Below are 15,509 nucleotides of genomic sequence, written 5' to 3' on the forward strand. Positions count from 1 at the left end.
TATGCGAAATATTGTTTCTATATCAAGTATCATCCATTGCATTCCTGAGTGCATCAGCTCCGTCTGTTTCAAGCAAAATATCAGACGGTGAACTTGACAGCCTACATTCTCGCTGTTTCCTTCTCTTATAAATAATTCTATAATTGTGCACTCTCGTTAATTTATTTTTTTCTATAATATTGCCATCGTTGAGTCTCCAACAATCAATATCAAGGTACTTACCATTGCCCAGCCCTTTAAATGTACTTATGACCATCCTTAAAAGGAACAGATTAGATGTCAGGGCGACGGTGGCTGATAACTCAGCCCCACTCTCCACCACCTTTAAGCCAACGTCCGAAATAATGAAATACTCTCAAATTTGTTTGGATAAAAGCAGCTCAGGTATTACTTGAGGTCTCAACAGATGTAGCAAAAGTCAACTGGTGAAATTGATGGCAAGTTCAGTTGGAGAAGAAGAGCCAGATTCTGACGAGATTTAAATAAACTTCAATAGTTTCAGAAAACAGACAAAGACACAGACCTGCACACACTCACAGACACACACACACACACACACACACACACACACACACACACACACACACACACACACACACACATACACACACACACACACACACACACACACACACACACACACACACACACACACACACACACACACACACACACACACACGAAGTAAGGTGAAAGGTCGGAGACACCGTAGTCTGCAATATGCCCATGAGCTGAAGTGCTTCTACTCCTTCTGCAATAAGTAAACAATAATGTAAATACTGCTTTTGCTACTAAAATTCCTGTTACGTGTCGACCTATCACTTGCTGATGCAACAATGAACTCAAGATCAACAATCAGTTCAAATATCTCTCCGAAAACTACCTGTCGAACCATTCCGATGATCGGAACGAGACCATTCAGACATTTAAGTCCGTGCTTCTGCGAATTTAAACCTTAGTTGCTTTATGTCTTCATTCTGTTGTTTGTCATCCGACGAACATCCTGGTCAGGATGAGTGGAAAATGGTAGAAGAACTGCTCATCGTATTTGCTTCCTTGTTGCAAAATGAGCAATGAGTACAGGTTCTGTACTTCGACATCCAGTTATTGAAGGAAATTCATAATACATGAGAGGTATTTCAGAGAATGTATACAGGGGTGAGGTTGCCAGATAATTCTCAGCATGTTATTTCACTGCAGTTAATGAATTAAAGTGATGGCAATTTGACAATCGTAATTTCAGAATGCACGTTTTTCGGCACAGATAGGAGTAAAATTCAGGATTATGTTCGCGGTCAGCTCATTCTTTATAACGTTCCTCATGTGTCTCTGGTTTTATGGTGACTGGTGAACTTCAGAGCGCTAAGTGCAGCATGGACCTTTGATCATGGAACCATTATCGGTCAAAATGCAACAAGATGCAGAGAAGACACTCTTGTGCTGACGATGAGCGAAGGTAATCAATGTCACACAGTTATCAGTAAAATCCGAATTCAAACAGAACGAAACAAGCCACTTCCTGCCGTATAACCATCTTGATAGTCAATGTTTTTCCCATTGCTGAATGCTGCCCTATTAACATCCTGTGGGCGTTCATTCATCTGAATATGAATAACATTGTTCATGCTGGTGCAACATCAGGAGGTCAGAGGCTGTGAATTCTATTCCATCGACATTGACTCTCCCAGGAGACTGTTGGCCGTTTGAATAAAAATGCAGCGACAACATTGACTCACTTCACTTCCATCAAACAACATCACGTACGATACACACTGCTGCTACTCTGAAAGGCTCCCTTGGCAACATTTTCTAAAGCCAATATTTATGCAAACGAGAAAAACTGAGACAGTAGATGCAGTCATATCGTGAAGCTCACCTCCATCCACAATACCTCAAGTGTTCGGACTACATCACTATTCTTGCATATTGATGGGACAAAACTCTGGAAGTTGCTTCCTGACATCACTCAAGCATGTGCTTGCCATAACATGAACAGCAGTGCCTCAGTGAGGGAGCACATCACCACCGTCAAAGGGGCATTTCCTGTGAGCAGTACACATTACATTGAGCAAACCATCCAACGTAGTAATGAACGAACATGTGGAGAGACAAGCACAATGTAGAGGAACACTTGGACACATGCTGCGACTTTCTAAGCTGTGACCTATTACAGTGGACACTTCACACAGAAATAAGTGCAGAGCGATGGAATATGCAACCACTGATTGGGAGGGGAATTGTTTCCTGTTGTGATAAAATGAGATGAAACACATGAGGCACTTCGAGTTTTGATCACACTAAATATATTGGCTTTATCACTGTTTAATGAACTTAACTATTTGATGAAAAGGATAGTTCAGCACGCTTTCCACTGATGTCTGAGCTTAGTCTGGGTTATGGCATTAATACAAGAAGGTGTGCAGCAATTAAACAACTACATCATGAAACTTATTTTCTTATTAATGACAGGTATCCATTGGGGATGCAGCCGGAAAAGAATATGCAAAGCCACATCGAATAACTCATCAATATTGTTGATATTAAGACAACATTCCATCAGACAACAATTAATAACACGATTTATTTCCTTTGATTATAATGCTTATTTCGATCTGCCCATGTCACAAAGTCAACATCACAGTGGATTGGAGAAAATTGTTCTGAGATTCCAAACATATTCCGTGAACCATGAAGTACGAAAGACTGTCATGTTGCACGCTGGCAGCAGGGCAGGAACTATCAACTGGCACTTGTCTTCTTCATTTGCTGTTCTTATTTGCCGGTACCTCTTCTCTTGCTCATTCACCTTTTTTTCCTTTTCCATCTCCTTCTTGTTATTTTTACCAGTTAATTCCTGACCTCCTCGGACGACTCCAGCCTCTGGCGACCTCTGGTGAGGAGTGACATACCTTGGCCCTTGTTGAGCAACTCTCCTCAGCTTGTGGCGTCTGACGATTCATCGCTGCTGAAGGCGATCACATATCTCTGACAACCTCTCCAGTGATGACTCACAGGCTAGCGCAATAGTCTCTCTTCCTGCATGGCATAGCAATCTTGCGGCTTCCAGCATCAGCCTTTTGCAAAGTGTCCCCCACGTGTGGCGATCTCCTGGAGTGGCTTAGCGACCTCCCGAACTGACCCAACAGCTTCCTACAGCTGTCTTCCAGTGTGCGTGACGACCTTTACCCTCCTGCAGCGTCTTCCTCGTCTGGAATTTCAGTGGTGTATGTGGAGCCAGGACCCAGTTGTGACTGGAAGCTAAGTGCCACCGTGTTCTACTGTACTGAACTATTTTCTGAAATTCTGGCTATTTCATTTCTCTATTGTCTTAATCTAGTAACGAAAGAGGCTGTGGTGTTTGACTATTGCATTAATGTCGGTTCTGTAATTAGCGGCAAATACAATTTCCATTATATTCATTGAGTTATTGTGACATAAAAGGCTGTTCTCCTCCTTTCCATTCTATTCTTTTCCAATTTTGCAAGCTGTGCAATTCAAATGATTGTATGCCTTCTCCAAAATAAAATTCTCTGTTTATGCATTGACGAAGGGAGGTAAGCAGTGGGTGTCACTGGACAGACAGCTGATGTTATTTTGGAGAAAACAGGAATTCCTTAACTTTTCAACTTGCAAAATTGGAGTAGAATAGAAGAGGAACAGAGAGACGAAGTGAAATGGACGGACACACACACACACACACACACACACACACACACACACACACACACACACACACACACACACACACACACACACACACACACACACACACACACACACACACACACACACACACTCCGATCCTTTCAAGTAATTTGTTCCAAGTTTGTCCCAGTGCAGGCAGAGCTAGTCATACAGCAACATTCCAAAAAAAACGGAGACACAGAATTGACCACATCCAGAAACAGAGACACAGATAAACTGAGATGTGAAGACACATATGTAATTGCACACAATAATAGAAATAGAAACATTCACAGACACACGCATATGAGGACAGAAAGACAGATACTCAATGTTTCTCCGCATATTGTCAGGCAAGAAGTCGATCTTTTCAATAAAATGAAGTACTTTGGCGCATGAAACTCGTGCTAATTTGTACAATCGATCTGTGTAATAACTGGATGCTCAGAAAATCAGAAGCCTTTGATTCATTACGTTTTAACTGATTCATCCGAAACGTATGTCCCATTTATTGCAGACCGAATAACACAGAGATGCATTTAAATAAAGAGATACACACACACACCGAAAAACACACCCATCCATCCATCCACACACCCACACTCTGCCACACACACACACACAATATCCATACATAAACACACACATATATATATATATATATATATATATATATATATATATATATATATATATATAAAGACTCGCAAATATCAAATAGTGGAGCGGTTTTGCTTTGAAGCGATGATGTGTAAGATTTCATGCATGATGTACCGGAAAATGCTGGTTAAACAGTTCAGTGCAGTCACTGTTCCCAGAAATGCAGTCACCGGTTTTCTTTTTGTTATGTCTGCTATCCCTTTAGAGTGGAAACAGACCTACAAGTCCACACCGACCCTTCGAAGAGTAATCTGTACTTAAGTTTCAGCCTCTGGCAACAAAAGGCCACAAGTCAATCAAAGGTGAAAGTGATGGTGAACCGGCAAAAACAGCAAGTCATTGCACAAAGCAAGGATGTGTGGACATTTCACATAGGGATGGACTCTAGGATAAATCAATGTATTTTCAAAAATGTACCTAATCAATTATTTGGGGGGCATTGTTCCAGGAAACGACTTACAGCCAAGTAGTGTAACATGTTATTCTTGATGTAAACAATTTCTTTGTTCCTGATTGAATGTAAAGAACTAGCCTTAACCATAGAGTATACTGAGTGCATACTTAATCATCTGATGTGACCCATCTTCACGAGTTGATTCTGCGATTAGAATTTATTTGGCCCACTCTATTACAAATCAGAAACCAACCTGGAGAATGATATAACTGGTCTGTAATTGCATCGCGTCTCAGAAACATTTATTTGCAAGCTGCACACTGCAAGCATGTCAATCAACCTGGAATTCTGCATCGTCACTCTGTCTCTTTAATAATTTTGTGTCATGTGTTTGGAACATGATTTTAAATGAAAGAGTGTTTCAGTGGTTAGCTCACAGCAACAGCGTCCGAGGTTCGACCACACCATCAGACCTCTGCCCGTTTGGAGTTTGCATATTCTCTCTGTATCTGCTCTGGTTTTTATCCACAGTCCAGAGATGTGCAGGTCAGGTGGATTTGCCATGGTTAACCTTTCTCACAGGGACTGGGGATGTGCAAGCTTGATGAATTACCTATAGAAATGCGATGATAGGGTGAGGGGGAGTTTTGCTGTGCAGTGGTTTAATGCTGAATAGCCACTTTCGGTACTGTAGTGAATATCCAATATATTATTATCAGTGTAACAAAAAGAATTGAAACTGTAAGTCTTATTAAATATTTTCTATGAAAATAATATTTTAAGTTCTCAATACATACATATGTCTTTCTGTTAACCCTTGTGCTGACAATCCTCATCTGTGGACTTCTAATGTACTGTGGTCACAATGCATTACTACACCCCAGTCCCATCTCCCACCTCCACCCGCACATGGAGGAAAACAGCGGTTGCAGGACTGGATGGAAGAAAAACAGACATTTAGATCATTTTTTCTTCACAGCTGGCTGGACGTTGTGGCGAAATTCGTACATTTCCTACAAAATCCCTAATGGATGTGTTTGTAAAACTGTGAATAAGGCCTGATTCTCTATCGGGGTTTTAGCGAAATAAACCTGGTCACGTCGAAAAACAGCACCTAAACGGGGCATACTGCAGCAAAGCAGCATGTACTTAGAATTAAAGACTATAGGTAGAGAATCTAAAGGAGAGTATTTGCATGATTATATCACCTCAAAACCTCAGGGAATATTGACGACATTCGTTCTCAACTTCAGTCTCCTGAGCAACAACAGCAAAAGTCAGCGATGGACATTCACTGGTTTATTTCTCAGCCCAACCAGATTCCCACAAATTGGTTTGTATTTAAACGGTATTTGCTATGTATTGTCAGCCTATATTGATGGATATATTCCCTTTGGAACTGATCCTCCTCATCTATCAGATTCACACTGTCTGTTGTAATTTTCGACAAAGAGTGGCAGGTAACTGTCAATCTGTAAATATGGGCGAAAATTCACACGAATCGCCCTGACAACTCTGAGTCATAGTTTGCAATTTACGTGTAACAAATCCATAGTGTTAAATGTCATGCTGCATCCACACGTGCACTTCCCATTGGATCGACCTTACAAACCAGAAGCATAATGCCTAGTTCAAATGTAGCCAAACCTGGTAGTTAACTGTTAATCTGCAGCACTGGATCCATTATTCAAAGAAATAATGGACCAATCAGCTATATATTGCCAGTTTAAATGTAACCTGGTCTGGCCAATAACTATCAATCTGCATCAATATGTTCATGGTCAACAGGAATACTCCGACGGATCCCTTCTAACTAATCACTGATCTCCTGTCCTGAAGGTTGAACGGTGTTTTTCAAAAATCAGTTTGAAATATCAGGAAATCTCCTGATGAATGCAAAGCAATCGTCTTCCACATTTCCTTCAACAAGAAACCTAGTTAGTCTAGAAAAGCAGGCTATTGAACTGGAAACTTTACAAAACACAAGGTGAAATGAGTAGTTATGAAAGTAACTGGAGCAAATATAAAATGGTGACTGTCTGACTTCGGATACCTGACTCTACGTGGATGAGAACAGGCACTGTCCTACTTCTTAGTATTATCTATATTCTGGCGAAAATGTGTTATTCCTCGTCAGTCTTATCAATCTGCCTTCTTAACACCATCATATGTAGGTGCAATATAAGGCCACACGGTGTTTCCAGACTTTTTAAACATTCATTAGATCGTGAATGACCTGATCGTCCTCAAATTCACGTTCCTCCCTTTTTACTGGTTAAAAATCGATCTATCTGAACTTTGAATTTTCTTAAGGATGCAATTTCAACAGCCTTCTGCGGGGAATAATTCCACAGATAAAGTAACTTATAAGAAAACAAATCCCTCTTCGCCTCTGCTTGAAATTGGTTACATCTGATCCTCACTATCAACGACAATACTATATTTCAAGTCATCTGCCAATTTAATAATCATATGTTTCATATTCTCACCCAAGTTGTGAATACACAGTTCAGATTCCAGAAACATGGGATCCTATTGCTTCAAAATAAAGAAGAGATTGTAAAAGAGAGATGAGGATACTTGTTTCTCTCGAAATCAGAGGATTGTGAGTCTTTGGAAATGTCTTCCTGGAAAGGCAGTCTTTGCAAACATTTTTTGTTACGGCAGATGTTGATAGATTCCTGAGGATTGAGACAATCAAAGATGACCAGATGTAAGGCACGAATGCAGATTTGAGGATAAAATTGAAACAACCATGATCTTACTGAGTGTGGTTGGTTTCGGGCGGATTGGACACGAAGGGCTAAGTGGCCTATTCTTGTTCTGTGTTCGGGTGTTCAGATGATTTCAAGGAGAATGTCTGCTGGCCTCTATTACCAATACATGGTGTTTGCGACAGGGAGATACTTTAGTGTATCCTGCCAACTCACTGGTTTGTTCACCTCCTAATGAAAGCCATGCATTGTTGCATTTCACTCCCTGCTTGAACAATGTGGATTGTGATGAAATAAGCCCAGTGTTGGTGGCTGGCCAGCAAGCAATGTTTTGTTTTGTTAGTTTCCTGCTCTATCCCGCTGTAACTCACAAATTCCATCCAGTATTTGGGCTGAGAACATGAGGCCACGGTAATTCCCACTGTTCCACCCAAAGTGCCCTTCGAGTTGAAAAGAACGCTGCCTCTTCGACACCATCCCCACTCAAACCCTCACTGCCCCACCCACACCCACCTCTGCCATGAAGCCTGCAGAACGAACAAGTGACTGGCTGCAGACTGCAGTTTGAGTGTGTTCGAGAACAGAATCATAAAGTACAAGGTTATTGGAAAGTCTACTGCGTGAAATGATTCTTGAATTCTACACTGGATTCCCATCACCCCACACGTTAGCACATGGCTTTGATTATTTGGGTATTTCAAGGGGTTAATCCAAAGGCTTTTAAAAGTTTGTCAGGTTAACCGCCTCAGCTCCCAACCGGGCAATGCATTGTAGATGCCCAAAACCCTCTGTTGGAAAATGTTACTCCTCACCTCCTCTTTAAACATTCTCCCCATCAATTCCGAAATGTAGTGACACGGTATTAACCTTTCATCTGGGGGGGGGGGGAGCAGGTGTTTTATGTTAACTCTGTCAGTTTCCCTCATAAGGGGAAAATAAGGACTGCAGATGTTGAAGGTCAGACGTGAGAGTGTGATGAAGGTCTTATGCAAGAAATGTCGATTCTTCTGCTCCTCGGATGCTGTCTGACCTGCTGTGCTTTTCCAGCAACACACTCTTGAACCCGTGACCCTCATAGTCTTTTCACCTGCTAAGTCTCACCCCTACCTCCAGTTCTCCAAAGAAAACAAGCAGAGCATATCCAACCTCTCTGCATTAAAAAAACATTCTTCAATAAAAAAATAGAACAGGACAGCACAAGACGAAGCACGTCTGCCCAACATGTCTCTCAGAAACACAATGTCATGGTACACTCTGCCGATCTGTTTAGACATTGCCTGTCTCCCTGTATTCTCTGACTATGTATAAATGTATATCACCTTTGCTGTAAGTAACCATTTCCACCATCTCCCTTGGCAGTGTCATCCAGACGCCAAACATCGACTGCGATAATGCTTTCCTCGCTATTTTCCTTGAGACCTTTCCCCTCTCACGTTGGACCTAAGCACTCAGTATTTCATATTTTAAAAACTGGAGAAAAGGCACTGACGAGATAACTTATACATGCCTCTCATAATTTGAGATACTCTGCTCATGGTCTGACTCCCTGTATTCTCTGTCTATGTACAAATGTTTTTCAACTGTGCTGTGAGTTACCATTTCCACCGTCTCACTTGGCAGTGTCATCGAGATGCCCAACACGGACTGCGAAAATGTTTTCCTCGCTATTTTCTTTTAGACCTTTCCCCTCTTACCTTAGACCTCAGTACACTCGTCTGTCATCATTCCAACCTGAGAAAAGGCGCTGACGAGATAATTTACACATGCTTCTCATAATTGTATATACACTGCTCAGGTCGTCGCTGAGCTTCCAAAACCCCAGCAAAAATAATCTAGCATTATGCAATCTCTCATCATTGATGATATTCTGCCATCCAGATGACACTCTGTTAAATCTCTTTGCTCCCTCTCCAGAACCTCCACACCAGAACATTGCACTGTCCTCCACTTTGGGCATAACCAAAGGCCCGCAGAGCAGCTAGGCATCTCCAAGCAAAATGCAATCAATGTATGTTGTTTGTTTTCTGAACTTCCTCTCTGTCACTTTTTTTAAGACACGGATCTGAATGTGAAATGAGACCTAGACAATCCATGATTCTCATGTTCACACAATTTTATTCACATTGCTGAGAAAACAGAGTGTCAGTCTCAATGGATTAGCACAATCAAATGGAGCCTGAAATGACAGATCTCTCCAGTCGGAAACTCAGATGCTTTCCAGCGTTGGCATTTCATCTTTGATATCAGAGAGGTAAACAACACCATCGCATGGACGGGCATTTCCCTTCTACCAACTTTGCCTTTCGTTCCTCACATTGTAGTCTACTGCAGAACCTTCCGCCCCCATCACATAAATCGATAGGAACTAGAATAAAGAATTAAAAAAGATAAAAGATGCATTGATTTTACCAGTCAGACACAATATACTTTCGATTACAGGCGGATATAATTGATTTTTTTTTTCAAATGAGCAGATCAGTGATAGGTCATATTTAAACCTGAAGTGTAAGGTGATGCGCGTTGGAAGCAGGAGCAAGACAAGGGAGCACCCAAGGAAAGGCGGGTCACCAGGAAGCTGAGAGAGGCACAGGGATATTAATCTGCTTGTCCACAGATCCCTGAATGTGGTAGGAGTGAATAATAGTGGGCGGCACGGCGGCACAGTGGTTAGCACTGCTGCCTCGCAGCGCCAGAGACCCGGGTTCAATTCCCGACTCAGGCGACTGACTGTGTGGAGTTTGCACGTTCTCCCCGTGTCTGCGTGGGTTTCCTCCGGGTGCTCCGGTTTTCTCCCACAGTCCAAAGATGTGCAGGGTCAGGTGAATTGGCCATACTAAATAGCCCGTAGTGTTAGGTTAGGGGTAAATGTAGAGGTATGGGTGGGTTTCGCTTCGGCGGGTCGGTGTGGACTTGTTGGGCCGAAGGGCCTGTTTCCACACTGTAATCTAATCTAATCTAATAGGGGAGCGAAGAATGCAAACGAGCAACTTGGCTTTATCAATAGTGTCGTATATTTTAAGAGCAATGAGGTTATTTTGCCGATTACCATTACTTTGGTGACACGCCGGGTGGAGTATTGGACGGAGTCCTGCTCTCCACCGAAAAGCTGTGATTGGACTGTAGAGGGTGCAGAGGATATTCACTAAGACATAGCCTGCAATGACGCATTTACCTTTTGAAGAGGTGTTGAGCAGCTCGAGTTGTTTTCTATTGAGAATGGAGGGTTGAGATGGTGTCAGTATGATGTATTTAAGATAATGAATGGTATGGACAGGTTGAATAGAAAGCAGTGGCGAAGTCAAAGTGCTAATGCAAGAGGGAGCACGATTTTCATGTGAACGTCACGATGTTTAGAACAGATTTGAGGGTAAATGGCATCACCCAGAAGGAAGTGGGTTCATACAATGTATTGTCTGGTAGGATATTTGATGCAGGAAACCTCAAAACCTTTTCAGAAAGAGAGCGATGGGTGCATTGAATTTACTGCCTTCAGTTGCAAAAGAACGAAATACTTTAGGGACACTTTAGCGACTCTTGGATACACACATGTGAGATACTACAATGAAGTATGTAGTTTAGACTGATATTAGAGTAGAATAAAAGGTCGGCGCACATTCGAGGGCCGAAGTGTCTGTACTGTGCTATGCTGACCTGCTCTATGTTTTATGTTCTAAGACGTGGCTGAACACTTGCAGAATTTTAACATTCGGGCTACATGCCAGACCTTGGTTAATGGGGTTGTTGTAGATTTGAAAGTGCTGTTTCATGGTTTAGACAAGATGGAGTCCAGGGTATCTCCGAGGGTCTGATTCTGTGATCGAGTGCTCCATTACTCACAAACTCCCACCCTTCAGCCAAAGCCGCTGGTTCACACCCCTCTGAGATGTGAACCTTCTTCACATTTCTGTGTTTAATTGGTGGCACCTCATTAAGTAATGATGCCCTCTGTTCCGAAACTTTCCAAGAAGGAATACTAACAGTTCTCAGCCACGTTGTCAAATCCACTAAAAATATTAAATGTTTCAATAAGGTCGCTTCTCGTTCCTCTGCACTGCACTCAGCGCAGGCCCAACATGATCAACCCCTCATCACAAAACAATCCCTCCACAAATGATTACAGCTGAATGAACTCTCAATGGACTGCCCCCAAATGCAGTTTACATTTCCTTCACTAAGGGAACAAAAATTGTTCACACTATTCTTGCTGTGTTATAACAGGAGCCTTGGAGACTTTTAGATAACCTCCTGACTTTTATCCTACAATCTCTTTGAATTTTGCCATGAATATGTCACAAATTTTGGCGAAGCTGCATTCGAATCAGCCTCTTCAGCGAAGCTATTGTTCACCCGTGGATCCAGTAGGACCTGAATAAAGATCTTCCCAGCTCTGAGAAAGGGACACTGTATGTGTACCACAAGAACTCGCTGTTACTGAAGTGCAGTATGTCGATGGGACGCCTGACGTGGCAGGGAACAGCTCCTTGGCCAATAATGATTGCAATGAGAAAGAATGAATGGGCATAATGTTAAAACAGCCTGGGAATTCCAAACGGTAACTTTCTGAGTGGAATAATGCTTCTTTTCCATAATTATGGAAACTGTATGGGCAGATGGAAGGAACACACATGATCCAACCGAACAGAAGCAAAAACTTTAAGACCACAGTGGCCATTGTTCCAACCCGTGGTTCCTCTGTTTGCCGACGGAAGATGCACAAACCTCTACATGCAAGGTCAACAAATGTACGTACCAATAACATTAGCTTCCATTAACACCAGAGCTCCAAGCAGCAACACCAGTGTCATCCACATCTCTGTTGTGATTCTGAGAGGGAGAATGTTTAGATTCGAACAAAGTTCCACTTCTTATGAGCTCATAGATTACTGCGGTATTATTAATTATTGACACAATAGCGACTGGCTGCACTTCAGATTCTATTAAGATGTAGCTTACTAACTGAGACTGACGACAGCTGGAACCTAAGTTTAAATGGATCATAAACTGACCTCACTATTGAATGAAATGACAGAGATCAAAAATCAGTTATTCTTAGGAACCGGAGGTGGTTATTCAACCAGTCGACCCCTGTCAGCCACTCAAAAATATCGAGGCTGATATGTGGATAACTACATTTGCCTGCCCTGGGCACATATCCTTGATACCCTTGGTAAATTTTATAAGCATGTCTCTTTCAGGTATAAATTTACACTTGCATTAACATCCACTGCTGTTTGAGGAAGAGAGTCCCACATTTCGAATACTCTTTGTCTGCAGAATTGTTTTCTATCATCTCTCCTGAATGGCCTGCCCCTGACTCTTAGACTACCACGTGGGCGTCACTGGCTGAGCTCAACAATTAGCGTTAACCTTCTAATTTCGAGAGTAATAAGGCCCAATGCTCTCGTCTCTCCTCAGTGTGTAAACATCCAAAATTCAAGTATCGTCATTGTAAACTTGCACTGAATGCCGTCTGGGATCAAAACCTTCTTCGTAACGTATGGTGCTAGGCTTTTCCCACGGTACTTTCAGAGAGCAACGGACTTGGATCCAAGATGCATCTCTGTACTGTCTTCTCAATACGTTTTGGATGTTATGGACCTTATATTCACCACCCTCACAGTTCCAGAATCTCACCACCTATTAAGCTAAAATCAAATTCCTCGTCCCCTCTAAATCGTTTACCCTTTACTGTAAATCTACATCCCCTGTCTTTGATCGCAAAATAAGGCAGAACAGTTGTTTCTACGACCTGTCAATTGTTTTCATCTTTTATGGACCACTATCATGTCATCTCTCAAGATGCTTTCTTCTGTGAAAACATATTCAGTTTTTTCAAGTTCTGTTCACACCAGAAACTCTTAAATTCAGGCAACACGACAGAAAATCTGCTCTATCAACCACTACCTGGTTCCTACCTTCACGTTACGCCGCAGTTTTATCACACCCCTCCTAAAACGTGGATTCCAGAACTGCGCTCTCCACTCTGCCTGTAACCTGAACAATGCTTTTTGCAGTTCCACCAGAACGGTTCTCAGCGGCATCATGACTGATTCAGATCTTGAGTGAACTGAACGACAGTTGGTGCCTCTTGCAGAGCCCTGAAAAGCTACGCAGAAGGTCTTCAAGACACGTCCCACTTGGAGAACTGGTTCCTGTACAGGCTGACAGGAGCTGAGAGGTGGAGCACACTCTTGACTTCACCCATGCACCCTGATCCTACTTGCCCACCATGCTCATGAAAAGGTTTCCTAAACTAATCACAAGTAAGGAGGGACTATCTGATGTGGAATGGTTTAGTTGTTGGTCGTGTACTCATTGACGTTTCAAAGAACGAGAGGTAACTACATTGAAATATACCAGATTCTCAGCGGACTTGACAACGCAGATGACGATAGGCTGTTTCCTTTTGTCAGAAACTCTACGACCACAGCATAACAGCTCAGAATAAGGGGTTGCCCATTTCATGCAGAGATGAAAAGTGTTTTCTTCTCTCAGGTGGCAGCAAATCCTCAGAGTCATTTACAACCAGGGGCTGTGGACCTTAAGTTCACTTAACGCTGTGATTCAGAGATTTTTAATCAGGAATGGTATCAAAGTTTATGGGAAAACGGCAAGAAAACAGACGTGAGGATGATCACGTCAACCATCATTTCATTGACAGAACCCTCTCAATGGGCATTCCAGCTCTGCTGAAAATCTACTATTTGAGGTAAAGAGACCAGAACTACACACAGTACTGAAGCGGTACTCTCACACAGGCTCTTCTGAACTTCAAACCTCTTGCAATGAAGGCTACCATACCGATAGCCTTCAAACGTTTTCTGCAATTCAGACAGTGAGTAAGCTGGTGGTTTACAATGACCACACAGTTTCCAAGCAGCTTGTGAAAGAATGCCAGACAGGATGGCGACTGGCTCCGTTTCAGAGCCAAACAATGAAGAAAACGTCAGCGATTCATAAGAAATGTTTAACTATTGGCAGACAGCTGATAGTGGTTTAACCAAAAGGTATCACACCACAGGCGAGGGATTAGCTTCAGAAGATAGGACATGCATGATATTAATAACTTGGGGCAAGAAATTTAACGCTCTGTCACCTGAATTGCAGACTACGAAACCGGTTTAAATGCGATTTATGCAAGGGACAGAAGCAGGCTATAGAAAGATACTGATATTTCAGATGAGTGGGCAAAAGAAAAGGTAAATGGTGAAAAATATGGGATAATGTGAAGTTGTTCATTTTCGAAGGGAGAAGGAAACAACAAAATGTTATTTAAATGGAGAAAGCTGCAACACCAGGACACTGTTTTACATGTGCACGAAGCACAGAATGCAGCAGGACAAAAGAATGCAAGGTGTTATTTCGAGTTTTTATTTTTACATTATTCATTGTGAGGATGTTCCATCGTGGGATGGACAGAATTTATTGCACGTCATTAATCAATCTTGAGAAGATGGTGGTGAGCTTTCCTCTTCAACCGCTGGAGTCCTGCTATGCGTTGAACCACCATGCCATGGGGAAGAAATTAAAATGTTATGATCCAACAATAATAACTCGCCTTAACAATATTCGACCCAAATTCATGATCCCGCACTTCTTCACGTTAAACTTCATCGACAACATTTTGGCCCACTCTCCTCATCTATCTATATTCATTTGTAAGGTTTTATTTCCTCCTTGCAATTTATTATCCCCCCCAATTTTGTGTTGTCCGCAAATTTGTCTATAGACCCTTCTATTTCTGTATTGAAATCGTTAATGTAAAGCTCGGGTCCAAATGAAGGAACGGCACAAAACTTCCAATTCACAATGGTAAGTGGCTCGGGTAGAAATTTAGAAGTAGTGGTGTTCTCATATATCTGCCTCCCTTGTTCCACTTGATGGATGTGCCCATGTGTTTGGATGGTGCGGTCTGAGGATATTTGGTGAATTTCTACAGTGTCTTTGTTGGAAGTGCACACTGCTGCTGATGAGATTCGTTGGTAAAGGGAGTGAATGCTTGCGGATATAGTGCCAATTAAGCGTCCTGCTTTGTCCTGATATTGTCAAGCATTTTG

The sequence above is a fragment of the Chiloscyllium plagiosum genome, unplaced genomic scaffold (genome assembly GCF_037043375.1).
Source record: "Chiloscyllium plagiosum isolate Xiang-an unplaced genomic scaffold, Cpla_swu_hap1 HiC_scaffold_41, whole genome shotgun sequence".
Taxonomy (NCBI): domain Eukaryota; kingdom Metazoa; phylum Chordata; class Chondrichthyes; order Orectolobiformes; family Hemiscylliidae; genus Chiloscyllium; species Chiloscyllium plagiosum.